The following is an 18,949-nucleotide window of genomic DNA, read 5'->3' on the forward strand; positions in this document are numbered from 1 at the left end:
TTATGTGGGAAATTATGTGGGATCCCATGCCAATTTTTTTTTTTAAATAAATCCTTTATTTTAACACTAAATGACATTTGAGGAGTTAATAAAGATGCAGTCCCTAAATTATTATTTATTTTTTAATTAATTTTTCCCAAAAATTTTGACGTGGGCTTTGCCATATTTTTGTATGCCAGCAAGGTACAGCATCCAGCTTCTATGAACGCGCCATTTTCCGGGGTGGCTGCGGACTGCAATTTGCAGCGGGGGGGGAAGGGGGGCCCAGAAAGCTTGGGTCACCCTGCACTGCAGATTCCATCCCCCAGCTGCCTAGTTGTACCTGGCTGGACACAAAAATAGGGAGAAGCCCCACATCAATTTTTTCCCTATATTGTTGAGTCCGGCCAGGCACAAATAGGCAGCTGGTGGTTGGGGGCAGCCCGTTCCTGCCTGCTGTACCTGGCTGGACACAAATATAGTGCGAAGCCCCACGTCAATTTTTTTTAAATTATTTCAGGAAATTCATTAAATAATTAAAAAAAAAATGATGTGGGGCTTCGCCCTATATTTGTGTCCAGCCAGGTACAGCAGGCAGGAATGGGCTGCCCCCAACCACCAGCTGCCTATTTGTACCTGGTTGAACACAACAATATAGGGAAGCACTTTTTTTAAAAAATTATTTCATGAAATAAGTTCATTGGACATGACCTCACCTCATGCACGTCACTGACAGCGTGGGAAAATTCTCCTGCACTCAGCGCTTCAGCGTGAGAATTTTCCCACGCTGTCAGTGACGTGCATGAGGTGAGCTGAGTTCATTGGACATGAACTCGGCTCATCTGGATGACGTCACAGAGAGACATTGAGGAGCGCAAGCATGCCTGCGCTTCTCAGTGTCCGCGGGATGACAGGCTGGATGGCAGCGTTCTGCTGCGGTCCAGCCTGTCATCTCGATGTAGCATAGCTGGAGCCATCGTGGGAACCATGGAAAGGTAAGGATGATGTTGGTTTATTATTTTTCTTTTATTGCAGGAGATCGTTGGCTTCAGCTGGATTGGGCGTGACGGTAAGTATGGTTTAATTTAGAACAATAAAGAATTGTGTGTTTATTTCAATTAAAGGACTTTATTCTGGGTGTTTGTGTTTTTTTTTTTAACTTTGACTATGGGGTTAGTAATGGGGGTGTCTTATAGACGCCTCTCCATTACCAACCTGGGCTTGATGTCAGCTGGCATTATAAGCTGACATCAACCCCAGCCCTATTACCCCACTGCCACCGCTACAGGGCAGTGGGAAGAGCGAGGCTAAGTGCCAGAATTGGCGCATCCTATGGATGCGCCATTTCTGGGGCGGCTGACGGCTGGTGTTTCTAGCCTGGGAGGGGGCCAATATTCATGGCTCCCTTCCTGGGCTATTAATATCAGCCCCCAGCTGTCTGCCTAGCCTTTGCTAGCTATTAAATTAGGGTGGACCCCACGTCATTTTTTTGGGGGGGTCCCCCATTTTAATAGCTAGTAAAGGCTATGTATTCATCTGGGGGCTGATATTAGTAGCCTGGGAAGCTCCGTGGGTATTACCCCCTTCCCAGGCTTCAAACATCTGCCCCAGCTGTCTGCTTAACCTCCGCTAGAGACTAAAATTAAGGGGAACCCCACGCCAATTTTTTTTTAAATAAATCCTTTATTTTAACACTAAATGACAAGTACAGTAATCAACACTGTCACTGTACTTCATATATATGTGACTGACATGTTTCTATCTATCTAATCTATGTATGATTCTCTATTCCTTCTATTCTAAATTGTCGGGTACCGCTGCTGAAATGCCGGCCGGCTTTCTTAAAGAGACGGTGCACGAAAACACTATTATTTTTTTAAAGAAATCCTTTACACTAAATGACAAGTACAGTAACCAACACTGTCACAGTACTTCATATATATGTGACTGACATGTTTCTATCTATCTAATCTATGTGTGAAGCTCTATTCTTTCTGTTGTAAATTGTCGGGTACCGGTGTATGCGCTGATGAATTGCCGGCTTTTCGCATAATACATTCTACATTATTCTTAGTTGTTTTACTTCATGTAGAATTAACCTACAAGGAAAGAAAGGGTTTATTTTCATTCCGATATTAGTGTCCCATTGGCTTGCATTGGTTTCCGGTATCGAAATCGGCGATATCCGATACTTTTTGAGTATCGGTCCGATCCAATCCGATACGATATTTCCTGATATCGGAAGGTATCGCTCAACACTAGTGATAACTAATAGCTATATTCGGGTGGTCTGTCTTGGTCTAATGTTGGACTGCTGCAAAAAAACAAAGTGAGCCAAAAAAAAGCAAAATATTTTATTTTTATAATGGTCACACACCAGCAGTGAACACATACTCTGCCTACAGCCCTCCCAATATTCCCCCTGCTTCACACACATCCTCAGTGCAATCTCCTGTACAGGACAATACAGGTATTAGAAATAATGCACAAAGCACCATTACACCAGCCCTGACTATAAAGACTATCTCCTAGTTCTATACTCACTGACATCCATGATGGAATGGATCAATGGATGGGTGGATGGATGGGGAGAGATCTGAATGCAAAGATTCTCTGCACTATTAATATAATGAAGATGACTGCTTAATAGGCAATGCCACATACCAAAGAAAATCACTAAAAGGCAATGTCAAACACCAAAGACAACAGCATATTAGGCAATGCCATACACCACAGACAACTGCTAAAAGGCAATGTCATGGACCAAAGAAACAGCACAATAGGTATTGCCATACATCAAAGACCGCTATTTTAAAGCAGTAATCTTATTATATTGCTACCAATTAGTGATGAGCGAATATGTTTTGTTAACCCTTTCGCCGAGTATGCTCGGGAGAGCACCGAGTAGTTACAGCTTCTCGGTGATATGTTTGAATCACTCCTGTGTGCATGATTTGTGACGGTTTGACAGCTTTAACACATATGAAGAATGTGTAAGAAATATACATTCCTCACATGTATTAAAGCTGTCAAACAGTCGCAAATCATGCACACAGGAGTGATTCAAACATATCACCGAGAAGCTGTAAATACTCGGAGCTCGGCCCGAGCATACTCATCGAAAGGGTTAACAGAACATACTCGCTCATCACTACTACCAATTACTAAAAAATTGAAAATAACCTCTTAGGAAAATGATAACTATAGAATAAATAATAAATACAGATTAAAAAATAAAAAGAAGATTGCTAAATAAAACAAAATATAAATGGTATGCTAAGGTAAGAGATAGTAAGGAAATTGCCCGCACCATATGAGTTACAAAAGTTCAGCACATGTCCATATCATGAAAGATCATGAAAGGTAATAGTTGCTCCATGGTTATAGCAAGTACTGTAGTCATTCAGACTTTGGTGTATGGCATTGCCTGTTCAACAGTTGTCTTTGGTGTATGGCATTGCCTTTTAGCAGTTGCATTTTGTGTATGGCATTGCCTATTAGGGTTCGCTCACACTTTCATATATGACGACTGAGTGCTATCCAATGTTATATCGGATAGCACTCGTCCCAAATGTTATACTGTGGGGCAGTGCTGATCAGCGAATATTTTCTCGTGCCGATTCAGCATGAGAAAACAATCGCAGCATGCTGCAAGTGCATCCGAGAATCAGATGGCATGCATACAGGTCTATGAATGCTTGTGAAACATCTGACTGCACTCGGATATCATGTGAGTGCAATCCGATTACTGTGGACGCCAGCAATGGAGAAAATTGAGAGATTACTTTCTCTGTCTCCTCTGCAGCTGTGCTGCAATTCGCTGATGCAAGAACTGACACTTGGCTCAAACTCTGACAGAATTTGACCTAAGTGTCATAACTTGCCCGATTCGCTCGCATGACCTTAAGCTGTTGTCTTTGGTGTATGGTATTGCCTATTAGGCACTTGTCTTCATTATACTAATAGTGCAAAGATTCTTTGCTTTAATACTAGAGATTAGGACAATCCCGAATAGGGTCATCATGACATGGTGGAATGGCTTTTACATTTTTTTTTATCAAAATTATGTTAACCATGCAGACCAAGTTATATCTCAGTTCACTGCTTTTGCTTTCTATTTGTGTTTGCACCCTGTACAGATAGGGGCCTGGCCTCCCTTTTATTTGAGCTAGACATTATGTTTAAAAAGCTCCCCACTGCTGGGTGTCCATTAGTTGGTGCCTCGGTTGCGTTCAGCCCTTATTCATACTTACAACATGTGACATATGGGAACATGGTAATACTAGAGGTTAGGACCATCCTGAATAGGGTCACCTTGACGCGGTGGACTGGTTTATGTTAAATTTATTTAAGATTATGTTAACTATGTACCTTATATTATTTTCATGCACTATTGCTATTTATTTATTTACTGCAGGGTATTTGCTCATTTTGTTTTTGTCTTGTTTTTTTCCCTTTAATAAAGAGTAGAACCCTTCTGCACAAATATAGATATTACCACTTGCCTTTGTTGAAATTCTACAATTATATAGAATGTAAAAAAAATGACATTGGGTTATTATCCTTTAGCAATGTCACAGCCAAACGATGAAATAATACAGTCACATGGCTGCATTTATCCTGTGTTCTTTTGCTGTTTTCAAAGGCAAAAATGTCTTACCTGACTTTCAATGAGTCTGTAGTGAAGAATTATCAATTCAAATTATCTATATTAACAGCGAAAACATTTAAAAATTTTTTAAACTTTCACATCATATCCAAATTTTCTACAGCATATACATCATGGGACATAACAAAATACATGCTGGCAGTGTTTGGAATTTATCTGAAGTAGACAACGTTTCCCATAAGTTTTATTGTATCTAGGCACCATGTGTTTAATGTTTTTCTTGTAGTCAACAGTTTTAAGTTTTTAACTTATCTTCTTAATAAACAGTTAATTGTATAGCCAGTCAAGTGCTAAAACACAAAAAAGACAACAAAAGTAACAGCATTCTATTAAATAGTCTTATTTTAGGTGCTTTCTCATCTTCCTAAATAGGAGCCCTGCCTCCCAGCATACCTGGGCGTGATGCATTCCAGTTTGATTGACAGTTTGGGTATCAGCATGATTGATCCACTGGATTATTATTATTATTATTATTATTATTAATTTATATAGCCCATTGATTCCATGGCGCTGTACATAAGGTGGGGTTACATACCAAATACAGATATCACTTAGAGTAAACAAACTAACAATGATAGAACGGTATGGAGAGAAGAGGTCCCTGCCCTTGCGGGCTTACATTCTACAGGAATGGGGTGGAGACAGTAGTTTGAGGGATTGCAGTAGCTCCGTTATTGTTGGTTGAGGTGGATCAAACTGTATGCTCTCCTATGTGGCAAGTATTTGCACCTTTGCCTCTCCAGCAAACTGGATAGCTTTGGTGAAGCGTTTTCATGCTCTATTGAAAAGGACTTGTAAGTTCTGCACTCCGACAACTGCTGATAGAATACAGCGGTAGCTGGTCACCTCGGCAATGAGCGGTAAACTCTAGAATTAAAAATCTCTCTATCGTTGAAAACAGAGAAGAGTTTTAATAACAAGTAAATTCCAAATTAATTGCTTTAATATAAAAATTTAACATGATTACTTGAGACAACCTATTTAATGGTTATGCTTGAGAGTAAAGCCAATGCTTTGTATGCTAAGCATGGACCTCTGAATTGGAATATTGTCTTTCTTTGGTTTTATGATTATTGGTGGAAACCATCCTTTACTAGGTGTAATGCTGAGTCGCTTCTCACGGCCAAGTCATGAGACGGGGCAGTGAAGGAGTCCGAGGTCAAAAGCCAGGAAGGTACGTCATAAAAAGAAGGAAGAGACAAAGGAGTAGTCAGGTAATGTTCTGAGGTCTGAATACCAAGAGGATAGCAGATCAGAGCAGAAGGGGTTAAACAGACAGTCAGAATGAGGTCCAAGGTCAGGAAATGAAAAATCGATTCACAGAACACAAGGCACATACAAGCTGAATATATTACTTGCAGAGGTCTGGGAGTAATATCCCAGTCAAGTAGCCGGGCAATCACCTGGGACAGTGAGCACCTGGAGACAGCGAGTGCCTCCCAGTCTCTGACATTACAGCAAGCTGTCAATGAACATACTGACAACTCAGCATGCCCCTGCACCAGACTGGATGACCATGCTTTCAATCAAAGCACTGACAGCTTCAGCACGCCCTGTACCAGATTGGATGGCTGAGCTGTCAGTAACTGCATCCAAGACACACTGAGGTGTGGACCGTGACACTAGGTATGCTTCTAACCATTTATTAGTTTAATTTCTGAAGTTGTCCCATCAGTTATTTAACACTATATCCTAAAAGACAATCCAAGTAAATGCCATGCAATGTTGTGCTTCCCTTTCCAAAGGGGCTGCATTATTAGCTAATGATATGGTAGAAAGTTTGCAGGGGTCATAAAGAATCCATAATGCACAAATCAAATTTTGTGGTTGACAGCAATATTGGGGGTCCATTTTGATTTTTGTCATCTCTTCTATGGACGTCACTGCTTTTTTCTTTTACGTCTTGATCAATCCCTTACATATACTTATCGAGCTAAGAAAAAATAAAAGAGAGGTCACTCTTTGGGGACTTTTAGCAAATGTATCATGATTCCACCGCTTAGTGTGTCTTGGACGCAGTGAGTGACAGCTCAGTTGTCCAATTTTGTGCAGGGGCGTGCTGAGTTGTCAGTATTTTTGATTGACAGCTCAGCCGTCCAATCTGAGACTGGGAGGTGCTGAGCTTCCTTCAGGTGTTCCCTATTCTTAGTGATTACCAAGATATTTAACTAAGCTGTCAGTACCAGATAGCTGCCAGTCATTCCTTTCAGCTCAGTGTGATGTTTTCTCTGTGTATTGTGCTATGATCGCAGACATTCTGATCTTTTGTTGACGGTCCTTGTATTTGCCTATTGATAAACTGTTTGTTTTACCCCTTTTGTCTTGATGCACTCTTACCTTGGAATTCTGACACTGGACTGTTACCTGATTACTCCTTTGTCTCTTCCCTCTGTTTATTATGTACCCTCCTGGCTAGGGATGATCAAACCCATGGAAGTTTGGGTTCTGGTACCTGACCCACAGTTTAGTCCAAAGCTCTTTTCCGGTAGAAGTACTGTACTCGAACTTGAGGCAAAACACAAAACCCATTGCAAACAATGGGGATCTAAGCTTTTGAGCAGGAAAAGTCTTTCTTTGCAACTTACTTCCCCAGAACTCCGAAAATTGCTATGGACTTCCGAGGAAAGCCTGTGTTCGGCGTTTAGCACCAGACAGCAACTGTCCGGTATGAACGCAGAACGTATAAGTTCGGGTTCACTCTTCTCAACTCCTGGCTCTTGACCTCGGACTCCTTGACTACCCTGACTTAGGGCTTGTTTGTGAAATGTGATTCAGCATCACTTATAGTTCAGTCAATGGGTGTTATGTAATAATTCATAATTATTGAAACATCAAAGAGAGAAACTGTTTCCCCTGGCAAAGCAACTGATGATTGCAGGTTTCAAAAATGGTAGCAAAATTTGTTGGCAGTGGTGGTTAGGTTGATTGGGGCTGCTTTTATTACACACTGGTATTCATTACATCAGCTCTGTTATTTATGTCATTTTCGGAATTTCTATCATTGACGTCACCAGGATCACTCAGAATACTTTCCACCGCTTTAGGAATGGATTTTACAAAGTTTTGTTTTAAACCTCTGCTCAGAAATACATAAACTATAGGATTGATAGCACAGTTGAAATATGCCAAAATAGTAGAAATTTCACTTATGATTAGGTCAGTTTTCCAACCTTGGTGTCCAAGGGATACTAATGACCAGGTGTGGTATGGAAACCAGCAAATAAAGAAACTTATCAATATTGCAGCAATGATCATGAAAGGTCGGGGAGATCGATGTCTTCTAATGTTCTTCAGTTTTAAAACAATCAGACCATATGAAGCAAAAATCGTCAGAAAAGGTATGGCAAAAATGAAAATGTTCCACAGAATGACTGTTACATTTTCTTTGTCTTTATAACGTAATCTATTTGTTGAACGATAAGTCAAATTACATTCTGCAACATTAAACAACTCAAAATAAAAAAAAAATTGAAGGAAAAAGATAGTGACATTTAGTAGCCACATGAGCCCTGAGAGAGTCCAGACCAATTTTTTTGTTCTGTGCATTTTGGCCCAGAAAGGCCACATGATTGATATGCAACGATCAAGACTTATGAGGATTAAGAAATTAACACTCGTTACCATGTTTGTAAACAGCGCCGTTAGGCTTATAGTACACAGGTAGAGGTATGCTGAAGAAGAAATTTCTAAAATCATTTGTAAGACACGAAAAATTAAAAAAATACAAGATATAAAGTCAGCAAAGGCTAGGTTAAGGAACCACACAGCACTGATGGTTTTCATCCTGAACCCAGAAATCCAAATGACAAGACCATTCCCAGCTAATCCCAACAGAATGGTGACACTGTAGAAAATAAGGGCAATGATATGCAGATTGGAATAGATTTTGAAGTATGCTCTTACACCAACATCAATATAATCACCATACTCTAGGTATTCATAATAAAAACTAGTCACGTTATCGAGATCCATGGTGGTTCCAAGCATTCAATGATGATGAGAATAATGGTACCTGAGGATACAGATGCAAAGACAAAAAATACAAAAAGAACCATCAATATTACACGAGAAGACAAAGAATCTAAACATAAACAACTTGTATCAGTATAAAAATGCAACAAATCTTATTTTATCAATTTATAAGATGTTCCCCAAATTCAGGTTTTCTCATGCAATGCCCAATTTAGAGACTACATTTCTAAAATTATAGTCCAACAAGACCTCCTAAAAAGATTATTCTCAGGTTTGTAAGTTGTCCCTTATCCATGGGTTAGGGCAGTGTTTCCCAACTCTGTTCCTCAAGAGCCACAAACAGGTCATGTTTTCTGTATTTCCTTAGTATTGCCCAGGTGGTAATTGCATCACCTAGACGAGCAAGAATTCCATCACACCGTGCAATACTAAGGAAATCCCGAAAACATGACCTATAGGTTGCTCTTGAGGACCGGGGTTGGAGAGCACTGGGTTAGGGGATAATTTACCATTTGATAAGTGTATGAATGCTGGGTCCCCCACCTGTCCTGAAAATTAGGGCTGTGTGAATGGAGAATTATTGAATAATGTGTATTTATTCTTAAAGGGTCCACTGGAGAAAGCCAAGAACTACGCTAGGCTGGCCTTTGGCATTTCCGAAAGAATTAATGGAGTGGCAGTGCATATAGTCAACCGCTGCAACTTTTACAAGTGAATTTCATTCCCTTGGTTTTTAGGATTGATAAGGGTCCCGGAAGTTGGACCCCCAGATCAAGGATAATTTTAAAACTTGAGAAGAGCCAAGACAAAGTGCCATTTTGGAGCACACCTCTACTTAGAACATTGCATTGAGCAGGGAGTTGGACACGATGACCCTGGAGGTCCATTCCAACTCTAACATTCTATGATTCTATGATCCTAAGCTACATCCCGGTTTAATTCCAAAGTCTGAATGGCAAATCGATTTCTGCCTTAAATATCCCATTTATGAGGTAAGGCAAAGCAATTAACATATTTCAGCCAAAATAATGAATTATTTACCCACCTCATTCTCTCACATAGAAATGGAAGCAGAAGCTACTTTAGACAGGGACCGCAATATAGGTGTTTCCCATGGTAAAATGTTTGGAAATCGCTTGGAGATTTCAGCATTGAATCCTGCAGAATTGTGAATGCAGCTCTAGTTTATATTACAGGCTGTAAATAACAATTGGTAAAACCAAAATAAGAGAAACTTCTTACAAAATTAATTACTTTGCTTTTCATGTGAATTGTTTCTATATAAACGACATAAATTAGAATAAAATATCTTACCTTTGTCTTTGAAATAGATTTTTTTGCTGTCTTAATTACATTGCCTTGGATCTTCTTTCTTACAAAAAAATGCAAATTGTTACGTCTTTGTGCAGTTGGAGTCCATCACCGAGAAGATTAAGTTTTATTTCTAAAGTCAGAATGTGATTTCTCTGTAATATGTCCGAAAGATAAAGCGAAACATCCATGTGACTCAGTGAATCAGTGAAAAGATGATGCGATTATGAGGCATTGAATGTTTGAATTCTGTCTCCTTATCTATGATCTGCTGCATAGATTTCTAGTATCTACCAGTTTTGGTCATAAGCACCATTTCTTTTAAATGTAAATTAACCCTTATGCTTCCTGGATGAAAATGATCTTTTTCTTAACTGTTATTGTACAAAGTTTCAGCCTTAAAAAGTTATAAAACTTTGCAAATCAACTTATCAAGGGATATGTCTTAATTCCTATTAAAAAAATTGCAAGTAAGTTTCTTCTCCAGTATATTTACTCCACTTTAGCTTCATTGATATCAGAACATAATCATTTTGAGCATATATGATGGCATTGATGGGTCAGCTTAGCACCTGAGTATCACGGGATGAGCAGACCGGTGGATGTTTGGGTTCATCAGCATTGAGCGAACTTTAGTCCAAAGTTTTATTTGGGTACCAGAACTTTCTGAGAACTTGAGCCCAAGCTTTATAGAAGTCAATGGGAACCTGAACTCTCATTCTCTCTCGCGTCAGCATCCGAATTCCAAACACTAAAACGGATTTTCGGGAGAAGTCCGTGTTTGGAGTTCAGCACCGGACACTAGGTGTCCGGTACGAACCCCAAACTTTACAGTTCGGAAAATAAGTTGCTGTAGGAGATTGTTCTGAACAGTACAAACCTCTGAGGAGAAGACAGGAGCTGACCCATCACTGCCATTATTTTGGCTTTTGGCTTCTGTCTAGTGCAAGGGTCTCAAATACGTGGTCCATGGGCCGCATGCGGCCCCTGAGACTGCTTTATGTGGCCCACAAGCACTAGAGCTCCCATGGTGATCGTGACCCAGTCCTGAGGACAGCCAACATCAGCGATTATTTCCAGTTGATTGTACATACCACATTCAATTGAAATGCATCGAGGTGCAGACACCAGATCTCTGTGCCGCAATACCAATATCAGCCATCGGCCAATCAGAGGCCAGTGTGGGCAGCATGTGACGTCACCGTCAAGCGACGCCCAGGCAGCGGAGGAGAAGAGGGCGCTCTCTGTTGAGGGAGCTGTGGTCAGGTGAGAAGAATTTTTTTTTAATGTGAAGCTATAAAACTGTACCATAACCCATGCAATGAATGTCATTTAAAATAATTAAATAAAAAAGGCCAAAAATGTTCAAATAAATTATCAAAAAATGTATAGAAAAAATAATATCACAAAAAAATGTCATCTCTTCCTGCAAAGAATGCGCCCCTTCAAATTCTCATTTTTTCTATGTGCGGCCCATATACCCAGCCAAGTTTGAGACCCCTGGTCTAGTGAATAGGGACCAATGTTAACACTTAAGTTTATGACAGAAACAGCTCCTGACATTGACATTATGTTAAGTGCAAAGGCGCAGAGTTTAATAAATACAAAACGCATTATGAATTGTTACTAGTGTTGAGCGAACATGCTCGACACTGCTCGGTACTCGCCCGAGCATCACGCTACTCGGGATGTTCGGCGAGCACCGAGCATTTCCGGGTTACTCGGGCGGGAGCTCGGGTCTCCTCCCTGCATGTTTGGCGCTCTTTACAGAGCCAATGAACATGCAGGGATTGCCAGCCAGTCACTGTAATGCTGCAGCTATGTTGGTTGTGGGCATTACAGTGATTGGCTGGCGGCACACCGTCACCTCGAGTATTTAAAATGGGGCGCCACCATCTTGGACACAGTCGCTCCGGATTAGACAGTGTAGGGACAGCGCTGCTGATTTAGAGAGAGATATAAACTGCGAAATAGTTAGTGTAGGGTCTGTAAAGGCTGCCAGAACAAACAAACAGTCCTTTTCAGGACTAATATCCATCCCAGATACCAGGCAGGCAGGCTATATAGGAGACACAGTGGTTATACCAGCAAACGCTGCATTACAGTCCTGTGTGCTCCTGTTGCTGAAATTGCTGGACTTAGCACCAGGTGTCGGGGGCCAGGAAAAATCCTTTTTTTTTCATCTAAATCCTCCTTTTTTTTTCCTCCTTCACACTGTACAAATACCAGTCTTATTAACCTTTTGGTGTGTCCCCCCCCCCCCCAAAAAAAAAAAAGCGTGTCTCTGATTTTTCAGACATAAATATGACTGTTGAAAATAGTCTGGTGTAGGCTAGAGAAACAGAAGTGTTGTTTTGCACTTCCACGGTTCAAACCTCTGTATTATCCATTTTGGGCCATTTGTATCTAAAAAAAGAAAAGGTTGAGGGTGGCGCTCACTGTTCAGCCGCAAATATCTCTATTTAAAAAAGTGTGGTATACCCCAGTAAACAATATCAGTGGTTTTGCCAACCCACGGTAAAAAATCTCTATTATTCAGCTTTTGGTAGTTTTTTCCGTAAAGAAAAACAGTAGTGTATCCTGACTGTTGTGACACAAAAATATATCTGTTGAAAATAGTCTTGTGTAGGCCCAACATCCCAGTGTGGTTTCGCAGTTCCATGGGTCAAATCGCTGTACTATCCAGTTTTGGGTCTTTGGTATCTAAAAAAACAGCAGTTTGAGTGTGTCGCTCACAGTTCAGCCGCAAATATCTCTATTTAAAAAAGTGTTGTATACCCCAGTAAACAATAACTGTGGTTTTGCCATCCCACGGTAAAAAAATCTCTATTATTCAGCTTTTGGTAGTTTTTTTCCGTAAAGAAAAACATTAGTGTCTCCTGACTGTTGTGACACAAAAATATATCTGTTGAAAATAGTCTTGTGTAGGCCCGAAATCCCAATGTGGTTTCGCAGTTCCACAGGTCAATTCGCTGTACTATCCAGTTTTGGGCCTTTGGTATCTAAAAAAAAGCAGTTTGAGTGTGTCGCTCACTGTTCAGCCGCAAATATCTCTATTTAAAAAAGTGTGGTATACCCCACTAAACAATAACTGTGGTTTTGCCATCCCACGGTAAAAAATCTCTATTATTCAGCTTTTGGTAGTGTTTTCCATAAAGAAAAACAGTAATGTCTCCTGACTGTTGTGACACAAAAATATATCTGTTGAAAATAGTCTTGTGTAGGCCCGACATCCCAGTGTGGTTTCGCAGTTCCACGGGTCAAATCGCTGTACTATCCAGTTTTGGGAAAATGATATCTAAAAAAAAAGCAGTTTGAGTGTGTCGCTCACTGTTCAGCCCCAAATATCTCTATTTAAAAAAGTGTGGTATACCCCAGTAAACAATAACTGTGGTTTTGCCATCCCACGGTAAAAAATCTCTATTATTAAGCTTTTTGTAGCTTTTTCTGTAAAGAAAAACAGTAGTGTCTCCTGACTGTTGTGACACAAAAATATATCTGTTGAAAATAGTCTTGTGTAGGCCCGACATCCTAGTGTGGTTTCGCAGTTACACGGGTCAAATCGCTGTACTATCCAGTTTTGGGCCTTTGGTATCTAAAAAAAAAAGCAGTTTGAGTGTGTCGCTCACTGTTCAACCGCAAATATCTCTATTTAAAAAAGTGTGGTTTACCCCAGTAAACAATAACTCTGGTTTTGCCATCCCACGGTAAAAAATCTCTATTATTTAGCTATTGGTAGTTTTTTCCGTAAAGAAAAACAGTAGTGTCTCCTGACTGTTGTGACACAAAAATATATCTGTTGAAAATAGTCTTGTGTAGGCCCGACATCCCAGTGTGGTTTCGCAGTTCCACGGGTCAAATCATTGTACTATCCAGTTTTCGGCCTTTGGTATCTAAATAAAAAGCAGTTTGAGTGTGTCGCTCACTGTTCAGCCGCAAATATCTCTATTTAAAAAAGTGTGGTATACCCCAGTAAACAATAACTGTGGTTTTGCCATCCCACGGTAAAAAATCTCTATTATTCAGCTTTTGGTAGTTTTTACCGTAAAGAAAAAGAGTAGTGTCTCCTTGACTGTGTGACACAAAAATATATCTGTTGAAAATAGTCTTGTGTAGGCCCGACATCCCAGTGTGGTTTCGCAGTTCCACGGGTCAAATCACTGTACTATCCACTTTTGGGCCTTTGGTATCTAAAAAAAAAGCAGTTTGAGTGTGTCGCTCACTGTTCAGCCGCAAATATCTCTATTTAAAAAAGTGTGGTATACCCCAGTAAACAATAACTGTGGTTTTCCTCTTCCACGGTTCTAATCTACTATTTATTACCCTTTTTCCATTGATAGTGCAAGTGTAAGCTATTTTACTTCATTTACAATGGGCAAGGCGCGTGGCAAGGGACGTGGAAGTGGACGTTCTGGTGATGGTTCGTGCAGAGGACGGGGCCGTGGCCATGGTGAAAATGTGCCACAGCTAACAGCCACATCTTCTCGCTCCCACTTCTTGACCGAATTACTAGGGAAGCACAGAACAACACCAGTATTGAGAACTGATCAGTGTGAACAGGTTCTTAATTGGATAGCAGATAATACTTCCAGTTACCTGGGCACCACCACCTCCGGTCAGTCTTCCACACGGTCAACTCTTAGTAGCCATGAGTCTCGACCGCATACTCCTCCTCACCCTGATGCTCCTTCCTCCCACCATGCCGAGTGTCGTCAGACAGCAAGTGATCCCACACTTGGACATACCACAGTGTGATGAAGAGCTGTTCACTGTTCCATTTCCATATTTGGGCCCCTCGCCTGATACGCTTGAAGTGGTGGAAGAGGAGATCCCATGTTGCGATGCCCAAATATTTTAACAGCCACGGACACAGGAAGTCGACGTTGGCAATCTGTCACAAGAGGTGGACGATGACGAGACACAATTGCCAGGAAGTAAGGAGGAGGATCGTGGTGTGCAAGTGGAAGAGGAGGAGGTGGTGGATGATCTTGTAACTGACCCAACGTGGAAGGAGGACATGCAGAGTGAGGCCAGCAGCACACAGGGGGAGCGAGGCAGAGTACCCCAACAGGCAGGAAGAAGCAGTGTGGTGGCCGCAGACAGAAGGCAGGCAACCATTCCCCGTAACACCAACACGAGGGACGTTGCCAGTACAAGCGGTAGGTCTTCCAGGGTCTGGAATTTTTTTAAAGACTCTGCTGATAACCCCTTAAAGGCCATATGTTCCACCTGCCATGCCAGCATCAGCAGGGGTGACAAAACTACCAGCCTGACCACCACCAGCATGATCAGGCACATGGCCATCAAAGCACCCGACTTTGTGGGGCGAAACCCAGGGTCCACGACCAGTGTCAGCGGGTGTCACCACTGCTTCTTCCACTGTTGCACGTGCAATAGAACCCCCTGTTGTGTGTGCAAGGCAATCCCCTGTCCATACTGCATGTAAAGATGCCCCCTCCTCTCAGTCTTCACTTGTTATGGCAGTTTCTCAAGAAACAGCATTAACGTCCACGTCCCACCGCAGTGTTCAATTGTCCTTATCCCAGACCTTTGAACGAAAGCGGAAATTCGCAGCTAATGCCCCACAGGCCACAGTCCTAAATTCGCACATTTCACGACTGCTTGCATTGGAAATGCTGCCTTTTAGGCTGGTGGAAACGGAATCCTTCCGCAATCTTATGGCGATGGCGGTCCCTTGGTACTCGGTCCCCAGCCGACACTATTTTTCCCGGTGTGCCATCCCCTGCACTACACAAGCACGTGTCCCAAAGCATCTGCCGTGCCCTCAACAACGCAGTTACTGGGAGAGTCCACCTGACAACGGACACGTGGACAAGTGCTTGTGGCCAGGGACGGTACATCTCTCTGACGGCACACTGGGTAAACATAGTGGAAGCCGGGACCCAGTCGGACCTTGGGACGGAACACATCCTCCCCACACCGAGGATTGCGGGCCCTATGTCAGTCAGAGTTGCCCCCACAGTGTACAGCTCCTGCGCATCCTCCTCATCCTCCTCCTCCTCATGTTCAGCCTCCATCTCAGATATCACCACATCAGTTACAAGCTGGAAGCATTGCAGTACTGCCTCCGCCAAGCGGCAACAGGCTGTGCTGAAACTCATATGCTTAGGTGATAAGCCTCACACTGCTTGTGAGTTGTGGACAGCTGTGAAAGAGCAGGCAGATCTGTAGCTGAGACCGCTGAACCTACATCCCAGCATGGTCGTGTGTGACAATGGCCGTAACCTGGTGGCGGCTCTGAGGCGAGGTGAGATCACACACGTACCATGCCTGTCTCATGTGCTTAACCTCGTGGTTCAGCGGTTTCTTAAATCGTACCCCGAGTTGCCAGATCTGCTCGTGAAAGTACGCCGCCTGTCAGCTCATTTTCGGAAGTCGGCTACAGCTTCCTCTGCCCTTGCTGTGTTGCAGCAGCGTTTGCAGCTTCCGGCACACCGACTGGTGGGTGATGTCCCCACACGTTGGAACTCTACCCTCCACATGTTGCAAAGGATTTGTGAGCAGAAGAGAGCAGTTGTGGAGTACCAGCTGCAACAAGGCCGTCGATATTCAGGTCAGACTCCACACATAAGACCTCAGGAGTGGACCTGAATGTCTGACATATGTACCAACCTGACAAACTTTGAAGAGGCCACTAAGATGGTGAGTGGCGATGACGCCATCATTAGTGTCAGCATCCCACTTGTCTGTCTTTTGCAACGCTCTCTGCAGAGAATTAAAGAGGAGGCATTGCAGCCAGAGTATGATGAGATGGATCAAGAAGCCGTAGCGGGCGATTACACACAGCCCAGCCTCATCTCATCCCAATGTGCATTGGGGGACAATGAGGGAGAGGAGGAGGAGGAGGAGGAAGAACAGGAGCTGCTATCATGCGTTGTAGACGGTAGTACCTGTACAAGTGTCATACCGTCGGTTCAGAGTGGGTGGCCTGAGGACAGGGGGGAGGAGGAAGAGGAGGAGGAGGAGGAGGAGAGCATGGTCAGTCGTGATCTTGGTGAGGACATGGAAATCTTGCCCGTTACCAGTCTGGCACGCATGGCTGACTTTATGTTATGCTGCCTTAACCGTGACCCTCGCGTTGTCAAAATGTTGGGTGACAGTCATTACTGGTTGGTGACACTTTTAGACCCCCGCTACAACGAGAACTGTCACTCTCTTATTCCTGAGGTGGAGAGGTCTACAAAAATGGGGCAATACCAGAAGGCCCTTGCTGCAGAACTCTTAAAAAAATTCCCATCTGAACACGCTAGCGGCAGAGGTCACAGTTCGTTGCCCAACCAAGGCGTACAGGTGAGAGAGATGCAACTCCAATCCAGCAGAGGCAGGGGAACACTGTTAACGTTCTGGGATAGTTTTCTGACACCCGCCCAGCTTACAGGCCCTGAGGCACGGGGTATTCTCACAAGGAGTGGAAAGTTTCAAAAGATCGTGAGGCAGTACCTTGCCGATCGTACCAGCGTCCTCCGTGATTCCTCTGTGCCTTTTAACTATTGGGTATCCAAGATGGACACTTGGAATGAACTCACTCTGTACGCCTTGGAGGTTCTGGCCGGCCCTGCCGCTAGCGTGTTATCGGAGCGTGTTTTTAGTGCCGCTGGGGGAATTATAACTGATAAGCGCACTCGCCTGTCAACTGACAATGCTGACAAGCTGACCCTTATCAAAATGAACAAGGGCTGGATTGGGCCAGACTTCTCATCACCACCAAATGACAGCAAAGAAACATAAAGTCAAATCCACTGTGTTATTTCGGGAGGTGTATTCACATGCACCACATCACACGCACACATGGGTATACGCTTCCTCGTTTCGGCTGTTTAATCTTCTTCTCCTTATCCTCAGCCTCCACCACCACTATACCATCAGGGTGCCAGCATTGCAAGTTCCTCCGCCCTTATTTTTGGCAGCTTTTGCTTGCAAAGCATAAGCAAATACTGTGGGACACCCACTCCCCAATAATGGGACTTATGTTTGTAATATGCTGTACTGCATTGCTCTTGTAAGGGGCATTGCAAGTTGCTCCATCCTAAATTTTGGCAGCTTTTGCTGGGAAAGCATATGCAAATATTTTGGGACACCCACTCCCCAATAATGGGACTTATGTTTGTAATATGCTGTACTGCATGGCTCTTGTAAGGGGCATTGCAAGTTGCTCCGTCCTAATTTTTGGCAGCTTTTGCTTGGAAAGCATAAGCAAATACTATGGGACACCCACTTTCCAATAATGGGACTTATGTTTGTAATATGCTGTACTGCATGGCTCTTGTAAATGGCATTGCAAGTTGCTCCATCCTAATTTTTGTCAGCTTTTGCTTGGAAAGCATAAGCAAATGCCATGGGACACCCACTCCCAAATAATGGGACTTATGTTTGTAATATGCTGTACTGCATGGCTCTTGTAAGGGGCATTGCAAGTTGCTCCGTCCTAATTTTTGGCAGCTTTTGCTGGGAAAGCATAAGCAAATACTATGGGACACCCACTCCCCAATAATGGGAGTTATGTTTGTAATATGCTGTACTGCATGGCTCTTGTAAGGTGCATTGCAAGTTGCTCCGTCGTAATTTTTGGCAGCTTTTGCTTGGAAAGCATAAGCAAATATTATGGGACACCCACTCCCCAATAATGGGACTTATGTTTGTAATATGCTGTACTGCATGGCTCTTGTAAGGGGCATTGCAAGTTGCTCCATCCTAAATTTTGGCAGCTTTTGCTGGGAAAGCATAAGCAAATACTATGGGACACCCACTCCCCAATAATGGGACTTATGTTTGTAATATGCTGTACTGCATGGTTCTTGTAAGGGGCATTGCAAGTTGCTCCGTCCTAAATTTTGTCAGCTTTTGCTTGGAAAGCATAAGCAAATACTATTGGACACCCACTCCCCAATAATGGGACTTATGTTTGTAATATGCTGTACTGCATGTGACGCGCCCCCTGGGCCGTGTGTACACGTGTGTGGGATACCCGGTGCTGGGTCTCTGGGGTCTGTAGTCTCC

General features: G+C 42.7%; 1 long non-coding RNA gene across 1 annotated transcript; it reads right to left on the reverse strand.

Moving 5' to 3' along the window:
* Nucleotides 1-3,138: 3,138 nt before the first annotated feature.
* On the reverse strand, nucleotides 3,139-10,126 carry LOC141172012 (uncharacterized). Its single transcript, XR_012252405.1, has 3 exons — nucleotides 9,935-10,126; nucleotides 9,666-9,817; nucleotides 3,139-8,660 (listed from the first exon to the last, which is right to left on the reverse strand). It is a non-coding gene; the product is annotated as an uncharacterized lncRNA (long non-coding RNA).
* Between the last annotated feature and the right edge of the window lie 8,823 nt (nucleotides 10,127-18,949).

The sequence above is a fragment of the Phyllobates terribilis genome, unplaced genomic scaffold, assembly GCF_046119375.1.
Source record: "Phyllobates terribilis strain yellow unplaced genomic scaffold, ASM4611937v1 Scaffold_12__6_contigs__length_324123572, whole genome shotgun sequence".
In the NCBI taxonomy this organism is placed as follows: Eukaryota; Metazoa; Chordata; class Amphibia; order Anura; family Dendrobatidae; genus Phyllobates; species Phyllobates terribilis.